We start from the raw sequence: 10,426 nt of genomic DNA on the forward strand, positions 1-10,426 counted from the left end.
ATATTTGCAAATAGAATCAAACGAATATATAGTATTTAATATATTTATATATACTAAGTAACATATAATAATATTATTACTAAACATATATATGCACTAACTAACATATACTTAACATACATGGTAGGGGTCAAAATATAGATATACCTATTTACTCACTTTATAAAAAATTTAATTTCATATCTACACTAACTACTAACTACTAACTACTAACCCCTACAACACATAAATATTACTAACTTATCCCTTAGACACTACTAACCATCACTTAATAAACATCATGCTCTAGCCTTAAACCCGATGCCTACCATGATTTCAAATAACTCGATGCCTACTACTTTATTACCTACCTAAGATGATTATTCCCCTTCCAAGGGTGCCAAATCCCTAGGGTGAGCACTTTTCCATATGACAAGGTGGAGGTGACACATTTTTTTGACATGGCCATTTCTCCAAGTACCTAACTAGTCTACCAAGGTAGGATGATGATTGGTGGGGTGGGACTAATGTCCTCAAATTGAATTTGCAAACCAGCTCATCCTCAACAAAGGAAATGTTGCCTAGAAGAGTTGAGAAAGGGGTTCTGACTCATGTTAGAACAAATCTCTTCCCAAAAAAACTTTTTAACATGTGCCCATAGTACTAGGAAAAAGGTAGGGTGGCCTAGGGTGGTGGGTTTAGTTTATGAAATGTTTAGTTTATTTTATTTTTTGATATAAAGTTCTTAACACAAGATTCTTCCTAGGTAGTTATCCCACTTAGTTTTATTTAGTATTTATTTTATTATAATTATAATTATCACACACACACACACACACACAGATATATATATATATATATATATTCTTGGATGTTACCTGTGTCATATCCCTTTCATTTATTCTATGTTTTTCTTCAAGGGGTTCCAAGAATATTCTTCTAAATATTTTATAACACTGTAATAGGGAGGATTTATTTTTTTCTTCCTCCATAAATTTTCCAGAGGATGAAATATACTCCTACAACAACTTTTTCCTCAAGGATTTTAAAAATATGTCATCTATGGATTTATTTATTTTCAAGGACATATTGAATTCAATTTCTATGCCTACATGAATTCTATTAAGAAACTTAATATTTCTTTGCACCAAGAGGCATAATTAAGTACCTTGAAGCAAAATTAATCTATTCTACATTAAACATTCATTTCATTACTTTTCTCACATAAGAGTCCCATAAGGTTTAGCCATTGTTTGAATACAAAAATCTAGATACCAACAAGATCTAAATTACAAAACTTCAATTTGAATTCTCTCAATAACAAGTATCCTCTTACTTGAAAAACTATCTCCTTTGCAATAACAACTATATACATAACCTCAACTTTCTCTTGACTTATTTACAACAATGTACGATAAGAAGTAACCTCTTTCACATTTCAAGGAAACACAATGGAAGCTTGGTAACACAACATAACCACATGATAACATGGGAAAACTTGGTCTCCTTACTACACTTGGTTCTTCAACATTGCCAAGGGTACCCTAATCTCTTCAAGGAATCCATCTTCACAAAACTTGCAATACAACACAAAACTTGGAACCATGGAGGCTCACCTCCCATCTTAGGCTTCTATGAAGCCACCCACCGAGTAGGGGAAACAAGTCCAAATGGGGTGCACACACACAACACTTTCCAATGCATAAAACATATTACATAATAGAAAACAATCCCTCCCATGGCTTACACATTGATTCACCATTGGAACCATTGAACATAGGGTGAAGGTGTACTTTCAAAAAAGAGACTTTCCATATTATCACATATTTGCAATAGATAATTTTCATGATCTTTCAAGGCTTTCACAAATCAACAATTTCATGCCCTTTTGGGGCTTTCACGAATATCCTCCAACATACTACCATTAACTATATCATCCTTGAATACCCATACTCCATAATCTTCCTTTCTACACCATAATTTCCCTTATCACCCCCAAAGAAAGATATGAATGAATATGGCATACAATGGAGCCCATACTCCAAGGTTCTCAACTATATTTCAAGCCCAACTAAGCCCTTCACCTTGGACTTCTCTTCCATTCCCAAAGGGTAAGTGAAGCCCTAACACCCATAACAACACTTGAAATTCAAATCAAAACCAAAAGGATCAAGTAAGAAAACCAAGAAAATAATATGAACACAATACACATTCTCACCATCACAACACAATATCAAAATCTACAATACCAAGATTCACTATACAATGCATGATCCCAAAAAAATTACTCCATACTTGTAGATTCATTATGCTATGCTAAAAGAAATAACGTGGTTTTGCAACACCAACCTTGGTCCAAGCTAAAGGTAATGATAGTTGTTGTAGAGCTCCCTTAATCTCCCTCCAAACCTTAATTGCCTCTAAACTTAGAGAGTGGGTGAACACCCCAATAGTTTGTCCAAGACCCCCTTAAAAAGCCTTTTCCACTAACTTTTTTTAGGAAAAACACCAAGCCACTTCCTCTTACAAACTTGCCTCCCTCTAAGTTTTCTATACTTGACTTAGTGAAAACATGGGAGAGAACACATGTGACAAGTCCATTTTTGAATTGGTGGAAGAATTCATGGGTAAAGGCCCCCCAGGCTATATAGTCATTATCATGGTCAAAATTAGGTCCCCAACATGTTATACTATCACATGGGTAACTAATTTTCACATAAAAGACACATTGGGACCACCTAATGATCCCTCAAAACCATAGTCAAGTCCAAATTCGAATTTCCTTTGATTGTGATCCATCCTACCCCTTGTCAAGTGGGTTTACTTACTCATTAGCAAGGTAATTAGTTTTATAGTAAGATACCACTATAGCCAAAACCACAGATGAAATGTCATTGCACACAAAATCACAAGTGTCAAGTGACACATAAAAGCACATTCCACATCACCATGACATGTCCCAAATGCATCTAAATGATTAAACATTTCCACATACAAGAAAACTTACATTAACAAAATAAAATACATCACAAAGAGACTGTTTGAATCTTCCAAAGATTTGCCTTGGTTAAACTGTGTTCACATAGGTTTGGATCTTGTTTCCCCCCAAAATTTCCATGGTTACACTTCTTGCACATTAAATTCAAGCATCAGTAGTCTAAGGAGTTTATATAAAATACACATCATAAATGCATATGAATTTAAATGTTACATAATCCATGTTAACATAGTTCAATGGAATTCCTTTACTTAATCATTTCAAATAAGAAATTCAAAATGTTAAAATATCAAAATTTGCACATCACATATAACCATAAATCATATAATCAAAATTAACATACTTAATTGTCATAATCAACTTTTATTTCTCAATCTTTTTCATATAAAGTTTTTGAAATGTTAAAATATCAAAATCTACATACCAACCATAATTTTCTAATCAAATTATCCAAATAACATTATGAACCACATTCCAATCCATTTCCTATCAAAATGATGAAGTTTTGGATCTATATTGCTAAATAAGCCAATCATGAAAATTAGTTTCCATTACATATCTTAAGTTAAAACCACAAAAATGAAATCATCACAACTAGTATTCTTTGATTCAATCACATATAGTTTGATTACTAACACTATCTCATTATCATTATAAGATATTACATTATAAGGCATATGTCTCTAAAAATTACTAATATCGAGAAATCAGGATATTTTCACAATCATGTCTACATAGGTTATTCATTAGGTAAACCCGTTATATTTGTTAGTCAATATATTATATCTTTATCTTAATCATTATTCACTATGACAAAATGACTTATTACTAATATCAAGAAATCAGGATATTTTCACAATCATGTCTACATAGGTTTAAAATTAGTCATTAGGTAAACCCGTTATATTTGTTAGTCAATATATTATATCTTTATCTTAATCATTATTCACTGTGACAAAATGACTTATTATATTTACATCATATCAAGCTCTATCAAGTAGGCCTTCTTACTATCGTTCTATCATAAGGTGTGTGGTAATAGTCCAACATTCACAAGAGATAGAACACAACATCTTATCTCCTCTATTCCTCCTAGATCTAACCATATTCATGTTATTAAAATTTATAATAAGGTACTAGGAAAGGGGCCTTACTATATGTTACATTCATGATCGTGTTTGTCACTGATGATAACATAGTATGGTTTCTATGAAGTCTAGAAGAGTAAAAGATAAAAATCATGGTCGTATGGATAGAGGTTTGATTTTTAGGTCAAGCATGGTTAAGGATAGGTTCTACACTGTGTCTTGATGGTGAGGTTAAGTGTGCATCAAGTAAGTCAAAGTTATGCATGATTTATAGAGAGTAGTATACAAACATAATATCTAAGTAGTCTATGATGACTGGATTGCATCTCCTAAAAGAGATAGAATCATGATATGCAAATTTATATAGTGACAGAGGACAGTTTGACGATGACATCAGTGAGTACACAAAGTCTAGAGTCACACATGTGAGAATTTGTAAATACTATGAGCTGAAAATTTTGTGTAGTGGAAAAATAATTAATTATCTTAATGTGGTCCTATTATAATTAATTGGGAAAGCCTCAAGGCCAAATCAAGGAATTATTTTGAGGACATGGTATAAAGAAAATATGTTTTCCTTGTTTGAGAAGTGTGGGTGGAAAGCATTGTGATTAAGAGAGTGCAAACAAGAACAGAGTATTTGGTAAATGCATGTAACCAATTCAAGGGATTATTGAATGTGAAGTTGGTGATCTGGTATTTAGATTAGAAGAAGAAGAGTAGTCATGTTGACTAGACAGAGGAAGAGGAAGTACAAGTACAATTCATTTCTATTATTCTACAAGGAATAATACATAGATCATCTAGATAGTGGGTTCATTGGTCTTACCCTTGAATTTATTTGGATAGTGGGTCCTTTTGCCTTCTACAACTTCTAATAGGGTTGGCACAACTCCTAATAGGGTTGGAATCTCCTAACAGGGATTCAAAGTCCCCCAGTAGAGATCGATATGTATTGAATGCATTTTATTGGCTCTTAACAGAGTCCATCCTCTAACAAGGATAGTACATAATTTTGTGGGTACCATCCCTACTAGGGTTTCCCCTCTGATCAACAGTTTCCCTAGCTAACATATCTAGTGTTATTGTGTATGAGTATCTTGTTATGGTTGTTGATTATATTACTCATATGGTTAAGGATTAATAAGATTGATAATTGTTGCAATAGTTGGATAAATGATTCATCCCCTATCTCATTTATATTGGCAGACTTTACATTCTAACAATTGGTCTTAGAGTATCAGGACCTTAAAGGAAAAGCTTAAACTTTGGGAGATCAAAGGTGAGTCACCTCAAAAAATAAATTCCTAAGTTTGATGGGGTTAAATATGATAGTTGGAAAGAAAATATGAAGACTCATTAGCTATGTATGGGGCCAAAGATATTGTCTTTTGAAAAAGGATAACAAGAATATTGTGGACAAAGGAAAGATTGAGGAATGCAATGGAGCAAAAAGAGATCTATTTATGTGAAATGTGAGAGCCAGAGAAGAATTACTGATAGCTCTTTTGAAAATGAATACAGTAAGATAAAATCACTATAAATATCTCATAAGATTGGGAAAGCCTTAGAATCTACTTTTAAAGGAGATAAACATGCAAAGAGAGTAAGATTATAGAATTGAATATTTTTGTTTCAAGATGCTAAAATTTTAGAAGATGAATTTGTGAGAAGCTATATTGTTAGGATATTTGAGATTATTGTAGGAATCAAATCCTATAGTGGATCCAAAGAGGAAGATGAGATTGTGTGGAATCTTTTGAAAACTTTGACACCACCATTCAAGCAAGTAGCAAAAATGATTGAGCTTTTGATACCTTGTATTAAGAAGTTTACCAAGGAGAATTTGGTTGGAAGACTACAAAAAACAAAATCAAGTTTGAGATAGTCTGGAGAATTGACAAGAGTGGAGACAACTTTCATTTCTTTGAGTGTTCATCCCTCCTTATCCAGATATGAAAGTACCAATGGAGATTATGCTAGCAACAACAAATCTAGATTTGAAGAGGATAGAAAGATTGAAGAAGGTATAGCCTTGCTCATGAGAAAATAACTAGATGGTAAGAAAATCTATAAATATTGGACTTGCAATGAATTTGGTCATTATGCTTCTAAGTGTCCTAAAAGAGAGAAAAAGTATAAGAGAAATTTCAAGCCTAGAAAGATTGTTTATATGTAAATGAGGATGTTGAATCTGAGGAAAGTGTTCAGAGTGAAAGTGATGATGAATTAGGATTTGTGGCTATAAAAGAAGTTATGAAATTGAAGTTAGAGAAGAAAAAGATCTAGCTTCTCAAGTTGAAAATAAATATGATTGGATAATAGACAATGGATGTTCACATCATATGACAAGTGATATGAAAAAGTTTGTTAAATTCAATTAAATCCTATTGAGATAACTTGTTTGGTTTCAAAAGTGGAAAAAAATTGGTTATGTCACAAAAGGTTCTGTCATATAAACTTTGATAACATTGTGAAGGCTAGTAGCACATTTGGAGTAAGAGATTTTCCTAAAATCACGAAGCTTGCTAATGTTGTTTGCAAAGAATGTATCATGGCTAAACATAAAAAGGTATCATTTCCCAACAAGATTTTTACTACCATAGAGAAGCTGGATGTTCATATAGATATGAGTGGCCCTACTAGACCAAAAGGATTCTATGGAGAAAGGTACTTTATGATTTTTGTTGATGATTTCACTAGAATTATGTGGATAGCATTTCTTAAAGAAAAATTTAAAGAATTTGAGAAGTTTAAGATGTTTAATAATAGAGTTGAGAATGGATTTTTTGTTAAGATCAAATGTTTGAGATCAGATAGAGGTGGAGAATTTACTTTTAGAGAGTTTAACATATTTTGTGAAGAAAATAGAATCAAAAGAAAATTATCATCACCCAAGTCCCCTAACAAAAATGGGATAGAAAAAAGGAGAAACATATCAGTATCAAAGGTAATAAGAGCAATGCTATTTGAGAATAATGTTTCCAAATTTTTTTAGAGAGAAGAAGTCAATGTAATAGTATACACTATGGATAAAGTACAGATCATAAAAGGTACAAATAAGACTCCTTATGAATTATGGTTTGGCAATACACCCTTAGTGAAGTATTTTAGAATTTTTAGAAGTAAGTGTTACATAAAGAGAGATGATGATATTGGTAAGTTTGATCCAAGAAGTGTTGAAGGTATGTTCCTTGGTTATTCATTGAAAAGAAAAGCTTACATATGTTTTAATCATAGAACTAAGATAATTATTGAGTGTGCAAATGTGAAAGTTGATCAAAAGTTTGGAGTTAAAGATAGAATGATGGATTATAATTTTGATGAGGATGAAGACAATTATAGAATTGTTAGAGAGAATGTAGAAGTTTTCTTTGAGACTAACAATGACTTGTCAATGACATACAAATTATTGATTAGGAGAACATAGATGCAGAATGAGGTACAAATTATTGATTAGGAGAACATAGAATTGTTGGTAAAAAAAAATTGTCTTCACATAAAATGCTTATAGAATGACTCAAAAATGCCCTGACTTGAAGACAAGCTAGGACCAATAGTTGGATCCCAAAGTATCAATTGAAGTGGTGATTCACTTCTAGTTAGCATTGATGCTTCATCTGATAGAATGTCTCCAATAATTTTGTTTGTCATAATTGTATCAAACTTCTTTGGATTTTGAATCAATTGCATTCAACCATTATCAACATACATGTGAGATAGTTGAATATTAGAGTATTCATTACTAATTGTTGTGACCCTCTCCTACCATAGTTGTGAAGCTTCCAACACATTGGCCTTGTTAATAGAACAAACCTACCCTTGCCACTTCCTAGAAATTCAATCAACATTCACTGACCTTAGAAGTAGAATAGACCTCTGTATTGAAGCCAATGAATTCACCTTTTTGATTTATGCCAAAGCATTTAGGTTCCCCAAAGTAGATACCTCCAGTAAGTTCTCTAACCACCATTATATCAACAACTTTAGAAATATCCCACTTATACTTGCTAATAGCTACAAGCAACACTGCATTTGATTCTTTGCAGGCAAGAAAAGTTTCATTTGGTAAGGGATCTCTTGTTGCATCTATTGCAGCTCCACCCACTAGCATTTTAGTGAACTTAAAGTATATTTCTCTATCAAGTGAGTAATTCCAGACACACTCAAATACTCTAACTTAGGAATTTTTAGCTTCTTTTGAAAGGTAGGAAGAAATGAATCTAACATCTTCTTAGTTTCTTGAAGTGCTACATGACACTTTGAAACTTCAGGAAAGTTGTTCCCCAATGTTTAAGTAATCTCAAACAAAAGGTAGTGTGCATATTATTCACTAGTGAGTGTAGTGATCCACTTTCTAAGCTATCGACATTATTTCTTAATACCTATGAGAATTAACATGTTTACTTAGGTTGCATCCTTCAAAGTTGCCTCCTATGATCCCAATGATCACATTTTTGCATTGATGATCTTTGACACCTCATTTTCTTTAGTATTGTATGAGATGGGTGCTCTGTCATGAAGGGATATAGATCCTTAGCAACTATTTATTACCCTTTGTTTGAGTTATCCACCATGGGTAAAGGTTTAGGCTTTGATGGTGTATATGAATCCTAGCAATTGAGTGTGATATACTCTATGTCTCATATGAATGGGTAGACATATATTGCATAAAGACACTACCAATAAAGGTAGGCATTAGGTATCTTCCATATTTTGATATGATCAAGTTGAGATTCTTTAACACAACATCAAGTACAAACTTGATTGATATGTCCATCTTACTACATTGGGGAAGCATCATGATTCGAAGAATTGAAGACTTTAATCTATGAGCTCTCCACTGATGAATTACTATGTGTGGTACTTAATATCATCGATCTTCAATATTTTTGTGTCTTTTATTAAGAAAACCTAATACCATTCCAAGATGTGGAGTATAGATAATGAGGTGAACATCAAATTTCACCACCAAACTCTATATGTGTCTGATCTCTTCCTATTGAGGGTACTCACATGAAGTGGCCCACGAGAGAATCTTTGATACATACAGGACTGGAATGATAGTCCATATTGTTTTGTCAAAAATGATTCATGAACTTGAAGATGAATCAAGTTTAGATTGCATTCTACCAATATGACATGATGAGTTTTGTGTACTATGTTAGATAGATGGGAGTTCTTTACCATCTTGATCATATGAATAACTTAGTTATCAATCTTGATGCCCTTATATGGTGCATTTGGCCTTCTTTCCTCCTCAGTATTAAATTAGTCCTATCTTGGATGTAAAGGTTCTATATGTTGGTGAAGAAAAAGCAAACAACAGACATTCATTGAGTATCCATGCTTTGATTTCCTTGGGCTTCTTTGAATTTGCATTCTCATAAGTATCTAAGGATTTAGAAATCTGCACTCAAAATCTTTGAAAACTAGCATCCTTCAAAAATTTGTTACTATTTTCCAAATCTATCAAGAACATGACCAACTATCATCACCAATTTCAAATCTAGTCAAGTTCTTACTAATGATTTGTCTATATTTGAGGAAAGATGTGCTTGAACTTTGAGTCATAATTTAATTTGGTTATGAATGCTCCATGATGACAGGGATGTCTTCAAGACTCCAATATACACATTTCTTGGTATACATTATTGCCAAAAACATAATAATATTTTCAACTAGGATTTTTCAACACAAAAGGTTTCCAAATCTCCCAACATCTTTTTGACCATGAATTATTGTGCTACTTGTAACTAAGAATTTGGACCTGCACCTTTAGATCAATGAGTGTATACATTTAGAATCTTGATTTTGAGTAGTCTTATACTCAGATTTGCATTGTTGAGCCATGAACTATGTCACTGAACTTGAACCAATTCAACAAGTACAAAGTGGTTTGGAACCACTTTGTACCAACCAAACCTATTTGATTTTGCACGTGTTATTTGGTTACCTATTATGACAATAATCTGAGCATTACCTTCATGAAACAAGACCTCATTAAGAATTTTCCAATATGTATTAGGGAGGGATAAAAGATGAAATAATGAAAACATTGTCAAGGGGACCAAGCTTTCAAGTTCAAAAATTGGGTCAAAACACTAACTAACAAGAACTAAACCAAGAGAAGAGATGAGAGTTGAGATAGAAAATCCTAAACCTAATTGGAACTTGACAAAGAATCACCCTAGAGAGAAGATAATTGGAAGCAAGGACAAAGGAGTAATGAAAAGAAATATAGTATACGAGGAATTATGTTTGATTTATGAAGTTGAACCTAAGAGTGCAGATGAGGCATGCAAGGATGATAATTGGATTCAAGAAATTGAGGAAGAACTAGATATGATTATGAAGAATG

The sequence above is a fragment of the Cupressus sempervirens genome, chromosome 7, assembly GCF_028749045.1.
Source record: "Cupressus sempervirens isolate cs-2001-9-10 chromosome 7, ASM2874904v1, whole genome shotgun sequence".
Taxonomy (NCBI): domain Eukaryota; kingdom Viridiplantae; phylum Streptophyta; class Pinopsida; order Cupressales; family Cupressaceae; genus Cupressus; species Cupressus sempervirens.